Here is a 17,297-nt window from a genome sequence, read left to right on the forward strand (position 1 = left end):
CCCTACTTTGCCTCCAAGCCCAGTTATACTCTGAGAGCATGTTTCCAGTTGACCATTAGGCAAATTAATTCAGGCAATGTGACTAGCTAATACAAAACAGCCATTAAAGACTTTTTCACATGTCCTTTGAAGACAGAAGAAATGCATTTGTGCTTGAACTTCCAGCTTCAATGAAGGGTGAAGAACCCAATGGAGCTCATATATAGGCCCTCTGGGCTATGAGAAGGAAAACAGTTTCTTGACTTACAATAAATTTCTAAGAGTTGAGGTACTGATGCACCTATGTGTATGGGGAAAAAAAAAAAAAGGAGTCAAGAAATCTTGACTGAAAGGTTTTCATCTTAATTTGCATTTCTCTTGGTGAAGCTGGGAAAGGACACATGTCTCCTCACACAGGACAGGATTGCAGACCTCATGGTATAGACAAATAGTACAATTTGAAATTACTATTGCTTCCTTGAGAAAGTTGCCACAATTCTCTAAGAAGCTCTACAGCAAAAACAGTGTATGTGAAAATGTAAAGGTATTTTTGGGAAGCAGAAGAACAGTAACATCACATGCACATGAAGTCTAAATAGTATGTGGAGAAGTCGCATCTGCTCCAGAACAGAAGCTCTTGATTTCTTTGGAAGTGACCTTAATCTTTCAAGGTAACTCTTGTCATTCAAACGTCAACATCAACAACAGGTAATCTATTCTAATGATCTAACCATCAACACACAGGGCATTAAAACTCTTCTCAGTGTTCTTTTCTACCAACAGCAGCAATTTGACTACACAAAAACTTCTGTACGACCAGGCCATTAGGATCTGCAAAAAGCATACAAGGAAGGTTGCAAAGCTTTGTGACAGGTTTGCAGTTGTCACCTATGAAAGGCTTGCATCAAGCTACATCAGTGATAGAAAAAGAAGTATCAACAAATCCGTTGTCAATATTGCAACCAGGAGGTGAGAGTCCATGTACGTCAGTGCCCTCTTGGAAGAAGTCTCTTCCATAGCACAGAGCCATTGAAAACTCTTCTGAAGTCATGAAAATTATTTTTAGGCATGTGGAAGATATTGATTGAGGAGTTTAAAGACCAACATGTCATTCTACCTACAAAGCTGAAACACAGACTAGAGAGACGTGGATTTTTTAACTCTCATTACACAGGCAATATCATTAGCATCTTGTCCAATGAATAGTGAGTAAGGAAAAATGCATGTTTGAACAACACTTCCCCGAGCCAGACAGCTTCCTTGCACTTCACAATAATTCACCCAGTTAGGAAAGGCTAACAATTTACTGGCCAGGAAAAGAAGTCAGAATACAGAATAAGAATTTAGAACTTGTGCCATACAGAAATGAATTAAAGATTTGTGTTTGAGTCTAGGCAGGAGGCGAAAACAAAACCTTACTGACACTGACAGATTTACAACAGGAGATATATTCATGGAGCTACCTGCTCCCCGATGAGCACGAAGATCTGCTTTTCCATATATATGATTATACCATGATGTGTTTATCCCCAAAAGAGAAGGTGAAGACAAAATGATCATTTCTGCAGAGTAAGCCCTTGCAAGAGACAGCACTATAAATCCTAACCTTTCTCAGAGCTGCAAATCCTCCTGCTGCCTGCATGTCATTCCACACAGGAGACAGGCCGCTCAGCATGTAGCAAGTGTAATTCAGGCCGTCCCTAGGAAGTGAAGATTTAGCCACCCAGCCGTATGTTATGAATAACTTTGTTTAGCTAGCAGGTGCTGGGGATTTTTTCCATACAACACCGATTTTTGCCAAGTATCAGTTCATCAGCAAACGCTTCCACTTGCGAGCAGGGGCCGAGCATCATTTTTCTTCCCAAATAATGGGTGCAAAGGGTCTGTTGGACTCGCCCTTTCCCCTCGAGGATGAAATGTGGCTTGAGGAAAATGTAGGGGGTGGGGGGAGGAATAATTTGCCACCGTGTGAGATCTGTCAAAAGTGAATTCCTGGGAGCCACCTTACAAAGGACTTGAGCTTGTCCCTTGGTGGTGTGCCTCCAGGGAAACAAAGGCTGCTATCCAGTTTTCATGCTTTGTGTATCTCAAATCCCCCCTGGCTCCTGCTTCTTAGTCACTGTAAAACGGGGATGCTTTGGGGCAGTTTCAAAATGAGTCAGTTATTTTCATGGGGGCTTCCTTATGGAACACAATTATATTATTTCTTGCTTATCTGGCCCTTTTTTTTTTCTCTCTTTATGTATTGTTCATAAATCTCCTCTGTCCAAGGAGTCCGAGCTTGAAAGTTCTTTCAAGGTGTAATGTCAGCAGCAAAAATCCAGCATTGATGAGTCCCACTCCTGTCACTGCTGGTCTTTCCCCAGCTCCCCCTACAACACAAGTAAATTTGGATCCCCTCCAAGCAGACAGCTTTTTACCAAGCTGCACCTCTGATCCTTAGGGGAAAGAGCTCTACTCATAAACTCAGAGGCTGCTGAGGATGGGGAGCAGGAGTACAGCCTGCCATGGGGCACATTCCAGCTGCATATAGTGGGACTTGAGCACTGATTTGACTGGGCTTTTTGCAACTCCACCCTTACCATAACACAAATAATAATGCTATTAATGCTAAATAATAATTATACAACAATTGAGACAGGATGGTTTTTGTAAAAAAACTCTAGAGCAATCTGAATCTCAGCTTTTTACAGTATCTGGTGAAACATGGCAATGAAATGCACACTTTTTGAGTTGTGAAGGTGATGTACCTGCAGCTTAAAAAGCATATTCCACCTCTGCCACTCAAGGCTCAGTTCCCAACATGAACTCTCTTCCATGGTTGTTTTCCTGCAAACTCACACCCGCTAGTCCCAGCTGCTGTTGGTTGCTGCCTCTGGTCTGCTCTGTGTTTGGGATACTGCACATACTCCTTCTGACAGCTTGCAGAGGCTTGTATAAACTATTTGGATACAGTTTATAGTAAGAAAGAAGTCCATGAGATTTACAACTACTGTTTCCAGGGCCATAAATAGGTATGTAGTTATAAGGACAGCAGTAATCTCTTACTCTCAGAGGAAAAAAATACTATGTATCTCCCTCAGACACTCTGTGTGGGGAGGCAGGGCAGCTCAAATGGTCCAGACCCTTATAGACGGCAAGGGAAGAGAGATTGAAAATAGAGATGCATATACAAAAGCTTCTTCACCATTGACAGCTCAATGTAAAACACACAACATAAAATGGAGATTAAGGAAAAACACTGTCAGGTTGGACTAGATGATATTTAAAGATCTTTCCCAACCCTAACCATTCTATGGTCCTATGATTATGAGATGTCAAATCAAAATCATGATAGTCCAGTAAGGACTTTAAAAAAAGACTGTAGGATAAAGTTTTTCACTCTACACAAAAGACATATGAGTATAGCCAGGTGCCTTTAAATAAAAACACAATACACAGAAAAATCGCTTGAGAACTAGCTAGATCTTATTAACCTAGTCAGGAAGCACGAAAGAAAAATCTTGAGGCTAGGAATTGGATTATTGGTTTTGTAGTGCCATATCTCTTCAAGAGCGCTGTGACACAAAGCAACAGAAAGAAATCATGATGGAAGTGGAAGGAGAAAATATTTTGATTGAGATTCTCAACAAGTTTGAGATTTGAGAACAAAACCTAGATTTAGCAATGAACATTTTTCTTTTGGTAGGGCAGGAATCTGCAGGGTGCTGGCACTTGCTGCTGTGTCACAGGCTGACATGGAGCTGCTTCTGGAGCAACACACCGGAGTCACCTACAACCAGCTAGAGATCTCTACACGGGTCTGGCTTCCAGGCACTGCAGAGCAGCCACCTTTCTGAAAGCCAGCACCCCAAAATCTGCCTCTCAGTGGCCCTATGATGAAAGAGTCTCTGAAAACTTGGACAAACTGTAAAAGCCCACAACTATTCACAAGAACAAAGACACAAACAAAAAAAAGCAATTGTTGAGAGTGGCTGTTCTCCAACTTTTTGCAAAAAAATCAGAAAGTTTGTCACTCGTTTTAAGAGGCAGTTATTTAGAGAGGGGCTCTTGCCAATACTTTTTAAAATTACATGCAGCTTTGGCCATAGTAGTTGGTTAACCTACCTAAGTAAAAAGCAATGCACAGCTACATCAGGTCAAATAAATCATACTTTCTCTCAGATAAGTGAAATACACACTGCAGATATCACATGGGAAATAGAAAAGTAGATGCAGTCAGCCTTAAACCTAACAGTCCTGAGAGAAACCTAGAAATTTCCTTCCAGCTCATGTGTTAAGGTTCAATTGCTGCAAGAAGAAACGCTCCTCAAAAAGCTGGCCTGGGACAGCTATCAGCATTAGAAATGCCCAAATCCATACAAGGTACTAAATCCAATTATTTTGAAGGGAATATAACAACATACTACTTTTGATGCACAAAAGGGCATGCTTGTGGCACTCAGAGAGACAGATCTGTCTTGGCTCTCGTGTCACCTCCACCAGCCGCCACCACCCAGAGAGCAGCCCTCAAGGGAAAACCACAGCACTGGGAGTCTTCAGCGTCCTGGAACTCCTTCCACATTCAAACATTTCATCCATACTGAAACCAGGATTCTGCCCCCTCCAATGGCCGGCTCAGGTATAGATATTTGAGATGATAACCACTTTTCAGCTAACCAAACATCAACTCAAACCACCAGAGCTTCAGCTTTCCAACTCAGCCAGCTCAGTCACCACAGCTGAGAGTCACCCAAAACCAGTTGCGTGTTTGGAAAGTTTCAGCTTTGCAGACACGGCTCAGTTAAAAGCTCCACAGAGCACAGATCACTGTTTAAAGCTGAACTGTTCGCTTTTGTTTATTTATAGCAAAACCATTAATTGCTAATCACATATTTGTTTGCTGGAAAACCAACGCTCCAAAATAAACACCAAGTTTAAAGACTGTTCACAGAACACTGAATGGTATCAGGAACAGCGCTAAAAATGTAAATCAGAAACATCAAAACACATCAGGACTTCAACTGAAGGAACAAACAACCCATTATTTCTGTGCCAGAAAAGAGGTTACCCATAAGCCGCCAGTTACCCACAGAGTCATCTACAGTCCAGCAGTTATTTATGTCCTGAAGAGTAACAGACACCATGGCAGAATATCTGTTGAAAATATCTTCATGGCAATCAGCATATGTTAGATTAAATGAGGTATCTCTTAATGCAATCACCTTGGCAAAGCGCCTTTAAAATATTTGGCATAAGAGGCAGAACTTCAGAAAAAGTGTATTTTCATTTATGATCCAGTTTCAAATGTCAAAATCATACAAAATTAGAAAAAGAAAAAAGAAGCTAGGCTTTCTTTTAGCTCTCCTCACTAACAGAGCTCCATATATTATCCCCAAATATCTACAGGAGCAGTGCATGGAAAACCAGGGGAAAGAGCCATACAGAGCTACAATCTGCCCTTTACGGAATGCACTTTAAACAAGCACAGCAGCTCAGGCTTCATGGAGAGCCTCACAACCAGGCACACTGGGAAGCAGGAACAAACTTCCATGGCAGGCTGCTATCTACCTCCTGAAATCCCTGTGGGTACTGGACTTCTCTGAGGACTCACTGGCTGCCACATCAGCTTCGACTGCAAAATTCCCCCACCTGCCCTGACAGCGCTGCCCTTGAGGTCCTGATTGTCGTGCGTACTTGAAGGTCAGGTTAGTGCAAACACCTAGCCCATTTCCAGCTGAGGAAACAGGCACAGTGTCTCAAGTCCTTTGCTCCAGGGTACACAGGAACCCTCCCACATACTCCAGCTCTCAGTGCCTTGCTATGCTGCACTTGGTACCTGCAAGATCTAGGGCAGGAAGGTTTCCCTAAAAAGCAATACTCTCCAGCATCTATGGCCTAAATTCCCAGAACAGAGGGTCGTACAGGTGTGTTTCTCATCACCACTGCCATGGCTACCATTCAAAACTCATCATTTATTCACAGGTCAGGAGCTTGGGTTTAGTCTTCAAAATCACATGTAAGCCTTGCAAAGTTAAGTGGACACTGATCATGAAATGGAGACCAGTAAGGCAGAGGTAATAATAATAACAACACCACCAACAAGAGGGTTATGACTCCATTATGTTGTTTACAATGGCAGCCACCAAGAAAAACAGCTGCATCTCAATGTCTCACCCTTTTCTATTTCTTCTCCTGGAGTCAGGATCACATGCAGCCAAAGGTCAAGTTGCAAAGCCTGTACTCCCAAATCCTGGGCATGCACACCAGACACTGGCTGGAATAAATCACCTAAACATGCAAGGCAAGGCCAGGCCCAGTCCCCCTGACCATGAATTCATCATGTCTCCCTTCTGCGTATCAGTTTGCTGTCAGACTCCTTGGTCTATTCCCTGCCTGCTGGTGCCACACCAAGTCCCTGTGGATGAATCTTCCTAACAGAGCCATCCCATCCCTTAGACACTTGGACAAGCAGAGAAATTGCTAGTGAAGTGACCACATCACATGCTGAACATCTAACCCACCTCCCCAAGCTGCTGACCCATGTTCCCAAAACACGGTCAGTCACTGGCTCTACACCTTCTGTTTGTTCACCCAGAGGGGAGTAATCAGTGCTAGCACCCCCATACCATCCCACCTGTTCCCTCAAAACCCAGGCATGGCTACGCTATGCTGCTCCATCACTCCTGCCACATCCCAAAGGTGCTGTGATGGCCTGCAGCTTCCAGGAGCTGTGCTAGGCAAAGGTACATGGATGTTCCCTCTTACAGCATCCCACAGAAGCAAGCTCAGGCCACAATATAAGCATTCTCTTATCCTTTTTCTTCTGGCAAGAGAAGGGGAAAACTACTCAGATGAAATAAAAAGGACTCCAGCCTAAATAACTACTCTTAACTCATGCCTAGTGAGGCTTGCTGCTCCTGAATTTGAAATCTCAGTTTAAAACGAAGTTCCACATAAAGCAGTACTTGCAAATTGCTCTTCCTAAGGCTCCACCACGCACTGACTGAAAGTCAGCTGCCATTTCAACCTGACCCCTGCAAATCTCCAGAAAGGTAAAAAACCAAAACAAGTGGTTTTGGAGAGCATCAGGTCAAAGATCAACATAATTGGGAATAATTTAACCTGTTACCTCTGTATTTTTAAGAGGAAACTATGCAGGGGTAGAAAAAAGTTATATGAAATAGCAGTGCATAAGCTTACAAAGCAAACGTACAGATCCAAAACTAAGGGGGGAAAAAAACAGTATGTGTCACTTGTGAAACTATTATGGGTAAGGACAAAATAGCTGTATATAATATTGTTCTGTACCACTTTGATGGGAAAAGACTGCCAATAGCTTTCAACATATGAAAGCTGCTGTGAGGACTTCAATAAAACTGAGTCTACTGTTAAAAAACCTGCTCATATGCATCCCTAGAATTTATCTTCAAATGCCACTTTATTAAATTTTCTATTCTCTGGCTTTTGGAAAAATGCTTTTATTTTATTAAGTGAAACTACACAATATATTGTTTCTCTGAAGAAAAAGCATCAGTAGGAATATCAAGTAGTTATTTCAACACTAAAAAACACACAACGTTTTGAACTTGAAACCAGCTTCCAGCAGGAGAGCACACTTCTAGTTTGACTTAGGGTGTACACACACACACGTACAGCCCGTTTCATCACGCCCAGCTGCCCTCATACCTCACGGAACTACACAGCCTGTGACAGTTACAGACATTTCAGAGTTTAAACCCTTGCTGCTGTGTTCCTAGGGAATATCCCAAGGTCTAATGGGGTCTTGAAGAACATGAAAGCATTAATTCTTTTTTTGACATGCAAAAATACTCCTCCCAAGCAGGTGTTCCTCGAGCGCACATGAAAACATCCTCTGCAGCCAGTGGAACAACGAGATGTGCAAAAACCACGGAGGTAACACACACAGAGCTTCATGCCCACATGCAGCATCAGTGAAGGGCCACCACAGACAGTGCATCGCCACGTGAGCGTGGGCACCGCAGCCTGGAGGCTCCTACCAACTTCTCTACAAGAGTTGCAGGCACCCTGCAAAAGTAAACCTAATTATATCCAGGCATAATCCTTTCATGCCACAGCTTGGTGATCACTTTACAGCAGGATAAGCCACCGTGGCCACCAAAGCAGCTGTCCCAGGCTCAATCCCCCTGCTTTTTCCTGAGTTTTTTTTCCTCCCGTTTTGTTTTTTTTTTGTTGTTGTGTGTGTATGCACGGTTTTGGCATTGGTTTTGTCTTCATTATTGTTGTTTTGGTTTAGTTTGGGTTTTGTTTATTTGTTTTCTGTTGATTTTGTTCTCAGTGGGGACTGAGCTGCCCTATTGCAAATATGCCTGTGAACAAAAGGGAGGGAGGGAGATGGGAACGGGTGCCTGGGGCAGGCAGGATCCTTTCCATGTCCATGGCAGCTCAAACTGTTTGTTAAACAACAGCCGGAGTTGAGGCAACCAAGATGGTGTGTAAAGAGCAGAAAGTACCTTTGAGAAACATACTGAACACTATCAAAATACCCAAGCCTTAAATAGACACATGAAGTATTTAAATGCTTTCACACCCATAACAAGTTTTGTTTACTGCCCAGCATTTAAACAGCTTTTTCTTTACTATTGTAAAATTGTTCCCAAACAGTGTGAATTCCATGTTACAATGAATAGTGGCACTCTAACCCCTATTTACAACCCATTCAGCAACATAATTCCAGAAATAGCATGCAGGATTTCCACACTCTAAAAACTAAAACCTGTTCTTGGCTCAAAAGAATTTGTGCAAATTAGCTGACAAGAATCACTTCCTTTTGTTCTTCCTCTCAAGTACAGAATATTAAAGGAAAAAGAGAATCACTAACAAAGTAATATGAAAAACTTTTATTAAAACCATTAGAACCACGAAGCATTGTTAACGTCCCTCTCGTAATTATATGCAAAATGTTCAGTAACCAAGGAAACAGCGTAGTAATGAAGTTGGCGACTACTGTATAAATGCACCTTCTAAATCACCACCAAGAATGTCTATTCTGGAGGAACTGGCCAGTTTATTAGTGTGTGACACCCTGATCGCTCAGACATGCTACAGCTTAAAAACAAAAAGCTAACAAGCTACTTTTACATAAAGGGCCCTTTTGTTCCCCGAGTATGAACAGCCCCTTCTTAGCATCTAGTTATAGAGTTCCTCTGCAGAGCTGAAGAATGCTCTAAGCCCATATTCACCTTCATGGGAGTTGTTCAGTAATGTTGGGCACTAATTAAACTGCATAGCCAGCAATAATGAAGCAGAGATGCTGTCCTTTGCCCCAAGTTCTCAAACTTTCAGCAAATTCGAATTTCAGCAAACAGAAATGTGCAGTAGGAGAAATACTGAAACTGTGCTCTTCTCCAGACCCCATTGGCCTGAAATCCACTTCACTGGCACCAAGCACTACTGCATATTGACTCATGCCCACATTATTGAAATTAATTCAAAAATGAATACTTATGCTCCAATATCAACAGCTCATGCTCTGGGATATTTCGTAGGAAGGCAAGCTACAGTAAGGAAGCCAATGCAAAATTAACTCCTGCTTTTTGTTGTTAGCACTTAGAGCACCATGCCAAACCACTGGCTTTTCAGCTCAATTTCAGCAAGCATTCATTAATTCTACTGATTTCTGTGGCAGCTTATTTCCCCCAACAACCACTGAATACAAAGCAGTCCCGGTGGGTTCAACCACTCTGTCAAGCTGAGGATGAACTCTGGCATTCCTCTCTTCCAGTACATGTGACAGTGTATAGGAGCATATACTTCAACATCCCTGCTTCTCCAGATGCCCCTGCAGTCTTTCTACATGACCTTTACATTCCTTTTTGGCTCCTTTTTTTCCATGACTGAGCCACAACACACAGGGTAACAGAACTCCACCTCTGTCCTGGATGCTTTCAGGGATGCTGATTTGGTAAAAGAGGTTCCACCAGTACCTTCATTCTCCCTACTGTTTTAGGCCTTGTCTCTTCAGTTTTCCCAAACTGTACTCCTTTCCCATTGTAACCCTTGTCATCTCTGTAAACTCTGTAAGATCTAAAGACAATTTGTCTGCCCTGCTCTTTCCACTCACACTGGTTTTTGGTGGTTTTTTTTTTTCCTTTTTTTTGGGGGGAGGGGAAGGGGAGGTGTTGTGTCATTTAAAGAACTATCACATCTTATTCTGTTACTTTTTTTACACTTCCCCTCTTCCAGATTGTGTAGGGTTGATCCTCATTTTTCCACCCTGAACAGCTTCATCTCCTGGAACACCTCACTGCTTTGTCTGCTGCTTTTTCTTCTCAAGCTCCAAAGCTCACTTTCACATACCACAAAAAAAATCTCACCCAATTAACCTTTTAACTGGCTCCTATGCCTAAAATGCTTTCTTAAAAAGCGGTACAATTTAGGGCCATAGCTTTCTCTCACTACTCTCTCTCTCTCAGTGTATCCCAGTTGTACAGCATGTCCTAATGGGAATTTCTGCATTGTATCAGTATACCTACAAATCTGGCTTATAGCACCATAATTATCTGATTAGCAGACTGGCTAAACCCTTTATTTTCTAAAGGCATTGCCTTGTACTTGAAGCAGCCGTGCACTCAAAGCATTTAAGTCAGTGAACTTTCTCATTCCCATTCCATTTTATGGTCAGCTCATCCATTTCACCAGCATTGGTTGTTTATTTTGCCTACGACCAACAGCCATGACAGCAGAAATGCCAAGAGTACCAAACCTCCCTTAAAAGCCACATCAAAGATGGAATACCTAGAAACACTACATCAAAGAAGTCAGAAGTCAGTAATGGTCATAACCTGTCAGTGTTGTGAGAACTGGCACACCTTTGTCAGGCACTTTCTACTTAATGCAAAAACTTACAGTTCCAATCAAGGCTGCTTAATTCAGAAAACTCTGAATTAAAAATAATGGAAGGACATGAGGACATTCCAGTAACTTCCCAAGATGATACTCCTTATGCAGACTCACCAAGAGCTCAGCAGCAAGGAAATGCTACAGCAATTTGAATTCATTCAATCTTTAACAGGCAGGTACTGGATTCAAAACTGTAAATATTAACTACCTCCACAAAATCCACTTCCAAAAGGGTAGCTCTCCCAGCCAAGTCAACAGCACCTTCATTTTCAGAGGTTCATGGCACCTATAGCTTGGTTCAGTGGGAATGTCACTGTTCACTACCATGGGAAACTTGAGTTCTTCACCTCTCCCTGTTTCAGTTTACTTATTGTGGTTTCTGCTTATCTGTCTGCCATGAATGTCAGGAGGTTTAATTAGTTTTGGTCTGCAAAAGTTGTATATGCAATCACAGTAGGATCCCTGCAAGATAATTTTCTTGGCATCCCCAGAGGATCCAGCACAAGCAGCTAGAGGACAACTCCAAAGACAAGGTACTCAAAGCACAAAACTCCGCAATCTCCATCTGTAGCTCGAGAATCAAAAGTTTCAGGGGCAGTATTTTGGTGCAACATACAACAGAACTGCTGTGGGAGTTACAGAAAAGCGCTGGCAAAAACATTATCAACAGCATCTTACAGTATAAATAAGGCAAGTAAAAAAAAAAAGTCAACACAACAAAAAATCTTAAAATGGAAATATTAGGGGAAAAATTGAAATCAACAATACTAACAAAAGCACCATGTGGGTTTCTTAAATATCCCAAACAGCTTAAAGCTGCCCAGATTCCTGCATTCATTAACTGTTCAGGACACAGATTTATTTATTTATGGCTCAGTAAAGAATTCCCAGCTCAGAAGCTTTCCAAAGAACAACCTTCCCCAGTTCTGCATGGGCACCTCAGCCAACTTGCCCTGCCATTTCTTATTCTGATGCTAATGCAGTTCAAACAACCCAACCATGCATTTTTTATCTATGCAATAAGCCTATCTTTAGGTCACTTAGTTGTGTCAGTTTAAATCACAATATTTTCACAGAGAAAAATCTCTTTTTTTTTTTTTTTTTTTTTTTTTGCTTCTGAGGACAGAGAAGGCAGAAGAAAAAAAACTTAAGATAAAAGCACTATTTTTCGTTTGTGGTGCCTAATTCAAGCCCCTCTAAAACCTGTGGGAATTTAAACAGCAGTTGAACCACAACAAACAACAAATTTTAATTAAGATTTGCAGTTACCTTCAAGACAAGGTACCCGGAGAAAACCTGACCGTACACAGGCCTATCGTATAATCATTTAATATTATTAGGTCTTATCCAACGTCTGATAGAGGAAAGGCCAAGATTCTATTGATCTCTGTGGGTTCCAGTTCTCTCTCCTTTGTAAAATAAGCCTGGATTCTGCTACTCCAGTTTTCACAAGCATCCACACAGGAATAGTCACAAGAGGGAAAAACCGTGAAGTTGAAGCCATCCATAAAAGGTACTGGATTTATTCCAGATGTGGAACTGTTTTTAATTAATTTGGAAGCATTTGAAGTATTCCCTCATTAAATATGCTTTGCATTTTACACATGCACGTAAGAGAATAAGAAAACCCAAAACTGAAGCCAAAATCATAATGTCTTATTAAAAAGACTCTGACACCACTTTTAGCAAAATTAGGCTCACATGAAGACAAGATTTACAGCACTGCCATAACACCAACATCCAAAGCATGCAGTTCCTGCACTGCCCATTCATCCATAAGCAACCTCACCTCAATAGGAGAGCTCCCACTGGTTGGGAGCACTCCTACCTCCATGCCACCCTGCACCTCTCCACACAGGACACTTCCCACTGTGCCCATCACACAGGGCAATCCCTGAAGTTCAAGATACCAGTTCTTGTCACAGTATATGCCACAGAACATGCCACAGTCGAGAGGGCCACCACGAACAGAGTATCGCCGCACAATAGCAGAAGGTTTCAGCCCATAGAGAGTAACACCATACCTCATCAGAAGACTTCAAGCATCTCCTCATACAGAGTAACACAAGAAGACTGCAAGCATCTGCCCTTCTTGATCTTTAGCCCAACCTTTTATACCCCTGATTGTTTATTCATTGCATCTGTGTGCCCTCTGTTCCCTGTGTGATTGCTCAGTGCCCACCTGGGCACTCCCTGGCTCATTACCTCCAATGCTGCTCACCTGCTTTTCACAGCTGTAGCCCACTGGGGATGAGGCTCGGCTGCAGCCCCACTCCCAATTACCACAGACTGCGTGCCTACAAGTTCTCTGCAGAAGGAAACAACTTATGGCAAATCTATGTATCAAACCATCATTACTGGTAAAAAACATAGGGTATCCTGAGTTGGAAGGGACCCAGAAGGATCACTGAAGTTCAGCTCCTGGCCCTGCACAGGTCAGCTCCCCAAGAACAGGACCACATGCCTGAGAGTGCTGTCCAAATGCTCCGTGAACTCTGCCAGCCTCAGTGCTGTGACCACGTCCCTGGGGAGCCTGTTCCAGTGCCCAAGCACCCTCTGGGTGAAGAACCTTTTCCTGATATCCAGCCTAAACTCTGCCCAACACAGCCTCATGCCATTCTCTTGTTTCCTGTCACCAGTCACCAGAGAGGAGGGATCATCCTTAGCGCCTCTGCTTCCTCTCACGAGGATGCTGAGGAGCACAATGAGCTTTCCCCTCAGTCTCCTCTTCTGCAGCCTGGAGCCCGGCGAGAGGGAGGCTGTGCACAGAGGCAGGTCCACAGGCAGAAACTCCAGCGCAGACGAAGCCTGGGCACGTTTCTGCTCTGTCTAAACCTGTCTCAGGACAGCATTCACCGCAGCAGCGGGATGCTCCTTGAGAAGAGCACCCGCATCAGCCCACACCATGCCCCAGCGAGCACGGCTGAATGTTGGCGGCACCCAGGGGATGCCGGCTCGGCGCACACCCACCGCGGACAAGCGGCTCCCGGAGCTCCCCCGGCGGTGCCAGGCACCGGGATAAGCGGCTCTCGGCTCCCCTCTAGCGGCTGAGGCGCCGCCGCTGCCCGCGGCCACGGGCGGCACGGAGCTGTGTCCCGTGCGGCACCGCCACCGCCGGCTGCGCCCCGTGCCACGGCCGGAGAGCAGCCGCGCTGGCAGGGAGAACGCACACAGCACGGCACAAGCGCCGCGCTCCGGCTCCCACGGAAGCCCAAGACTTCCAGTTTTGAGAGGAGGTGAGCCAAACTGCTATATACAGTAGGAAGAGCCACAACTAAGTTCAGGAGAGTCGTATTTTTAATTGTCTCTCTTAGGCATCCAAAAGAATCATGCATTTGGTGACAACAAAACTCTCAAACTTTTCCTGCCCTAAGACTGAGTTTTATATCAGACAACAATGGTTTTGTCTCCAAGGGTCAAATTTATTTCTAGTGATCACCAAGCAGGTCAGTTTCTCAGGGATCACAATTCCTACCAAACTGTGTATGATGTTCTGTTCACAACCAGCACAGAAACATTAACTTCACACTTCTTCACAAGTCTTTTTTTTTTTTTTTTTCCTTAAAAAAAAACCAAGCAGGAACATTCCAGTTTCTTTCCTTTGGTTGCCAGTGCTAAAATATGCTAACAGCATTAAGGCAAGGGACGACTTGAAGAGCTCACAATCTGTATTCAGCATAATTAGCAGATGCCAATTTAACTTATTACTGCTTCTTATACTGCTTTCTATGTTATAAAAAGGATATCAATGAAAACCTGTTATCTAAATGACTGTTTTCTCAGTGCTGATATAATGCAACAATAATGGGAAAATAAGAGTCACAAAGCATGTGTTAGGAAATACCTGATTTTGAAATAACATTTATAGCCACAGTACAGAAAGAAATGAATGCCTGCAGACAGGACTTTTCTCTCTTCCTTCACACTTTGTATTTTTAGACTGTTCTCAAAGTAATTACATATTTGGTGGCATTCCTGGTTATTCAAATAAGCAATGCAACATTCCTGGTAAAGCGACACCACTAAATCAGGTTGCTCAACTGTCTCAGCCACTTAGGATTGCAAAGCATGAGAAATGAGCACGCGTAAGATGCATTTTCCATGCAGAGCACTAACAGCTAAGAAGTAAGAACACAAATAACTGAAAGAAAGCAAAGCAAGACCTAAAATCAGCCCTTTCCAAAATGCCAAATAATGGGCTGTGTCACAGCTAAGGGGACAGTTACAGAGAGCACTTCTGCCTGCCTGCAAAGCAGAAACACATTAACACATTTTATAAAACAATGCTCTCTTGAACTAAGAGGCTGTTGAAAGATGTGTCCAGCATACATGCACAAAAAAGCAGTGTGCACCAAGGCTGTGGATTAAACAGGTTTCTAACACATAAATAACATAATGATCCAGTCCAGGCATCATTCACTGCTAATTCTTCTTGGTGAAGATGCCTTCCTGCTTACAATTCTGCATATTACAATGCAGAGCAAAAAAATATTTTAATAAAGTATCTTCTGACTCTCAGGCTAAGTTGAAGAGCCTTGTAAGGCTATGCTTCTTCACAGCTTTAATCGATTTCAGCTATAACTTCATTTGCTATGCCTAACAGACAGTGTAAACTTCACCCTTCCCAAGAATTAAGAAGAAAATAACATTTCATACTCCCCCACAAGCAGTGTATGGAAAGCACAAAACAGAACCGCTGCACACATACCCCCCAATTAAACTGGTCTCTGTGGAAACTAATAACTTTCCACAGTATGCACTGTAATCCAAGTAATAATTTTAAACAGGCATAAGCTGCAGTGTGCTGAACTAAGGCATTCTTACCTTGAGAAGGGTGCTTGAAGACATTTAGTTACAGTTAGAGAGGAGAACGTGCATGTTGCCAAGTATTTGCCATGCACCAGGGCTATGCCTTACCCCACATCTGCACACACACACACCAAGTGGGTGCGTGTGCTCCCCAGGTAGAGAAAGAGCACCAGAAAAGATAAGCAGCAGCGATAATGCCCCAGCTTTATGTCTCAATCAGTAGCAAGCTAAGCTGGAGAAACCATTTGAGATGAAAAGAGAAACAATTCCAAGAAACAAGATCTTTTTTTCTCCTCTGGATGCAAAGAGCTTTGCTTGGGTGACCTATAATACCTTAACACAAAAATCTTCACAACCCACCTCCCTCCTGAGCCACGGAGTTGCACATGTCAAATGACAGCACAAAAGCAATGCACAAAGACTTTAACAAAAATACTAAAGAACCCCTTACCTTTTAGTCAGAATAAGTGACAGATAACAGTCATGAGAAACTCAGTTGGCACAGCTGCTGTATGTATTTCTCTGCAGACTTCTTTTTAGTGGTCCCAAAAGCACTGAACATAAAAAACCTCCAGCCTGCCTGCTTCATTCTTCAGCAACAGAGATACATGCTGTCACGGTAACGCAAAAAAAAAAAAAAAAAAAGGCAAAAGGAACTATAGATCTTAGTTTTTAAAGCCTTTGTGCTTATAGGGAAGAAAAAGAGAGAGTAGGGAAAAGAAGGAACAGAGCAAACACTTTTTCTAAGAGAAATGTGGTCTTGGCTATATAAGTAACCACAGCACAGAGACATTCAGTTTGAATTTCCCTGTTTGCAAGCTCCTTTGGAAAAATAAAAAAAAAAAATCGGTCTTTAGGGGAAAAAAATCAAATGCATGGTTGGGGGGAAGGGAGAGGAGGAGGGTACTGCTCCTATGTGACATACATATGGAATGAGCATTAGAACAATGCTGACAGGACAGCTAAGCAACTGCACTCTGGGGCAGCAGTTTTCAAAGCAGAGCTTTTGCAGCTTTGCAGAAAGGAGAGGAAAACAATTCAAATAAAAAAAAGCTCCCTCCGCAAATGGTGGGGGGGGAGAAAAGGCAAAGAAAAAATAAAAGAAAGGAGCTGCTAATTCAAGAACAACTACCAGACTAAAAGAAAGGAGGAAAAAAAAAAAAGAACAAAAATAGTTGGCTAATTTCTGAAAGGGGGGCGGGTGGGAACCGCCGCGACTGCTTCCCAGCGATGCAAGCAGAAGCCTTGATGTCTAGTGCACTTACATTTTATGCTGCGCACAGTGGGTCCCCTCCTCCCTGCCTGCCTCCCTCCTCCTCTCCCTCCCTCCTTCCCTCCGCCCTCCCCGCCTAGGAAGCTCTCCCTCCCAGGGGACAAGAATTCCAGTGGACCCAATTAACACTGTACTTTGCTGGCTCCTTGGTATGATCGATATTAAATAAGAGGACTTTTAGCGGCATTGAAAAATAATGCAGCCATATAATGTGTGGCTGATGGAGACTGCATTTTTCCTCCTACGTCTCTACTCCCCCAGTCTCGAAACGATCCAACGCAGCAGAAAAAAAAGCAATTTCAAAAGCATGTGCCAGTACCAGTGATCCAAGCTCCATCAGATATTTGTTAGGAACTTGATGGGAGCCCTCGGC

At 43.0% G+C, this 17,297-nt stretch overlaps 1 protein-coding gene across 2 annotated transcripts in view; it reads right to left on the reverse strand.

Annotated features, from left to right (window-relative positions):
- Positions 1-16,489, reverse strand: part of FAT3 (FAT atypical cadherin 3) — a 327,081-nt gene extending 310,592 nt beyond the window's left edge. Inside the window, exon 1 of one of the 2 annotated variants that reach the window (XM_041487251.1) lies at positions 16,103-16,489. The gene's annotated coding sequence lies outside the window, so the exon portion shown is untranslated. The remainder of the gene's footprint in view (positions 1-16,102) is intronic. The other variant, XM_041487250.1, reaches the window with a different exon arrangement.
- Positions 16,490-17,297: the final 808 nt, after the last annotated feature.

This window comes from Pyrgilauda ruficollis, unplaced genomic scaffold (assembly GCF_017590135.1).
Source record: "Pyrgilauda ruficollis isolate IOZ18807 unplaced genomic scaffold, ASM1759013v1 scaffold8, whole genome shotgun sequence".
In the NCBI taxonomy this organism is placed as follows: domain Eukaryota; kingdom Metazoa; phylum Chordata; class Aves; order Passeriformes; family Passeridae; genus Pyrgilauda; species Pyrgilauda ruficollis.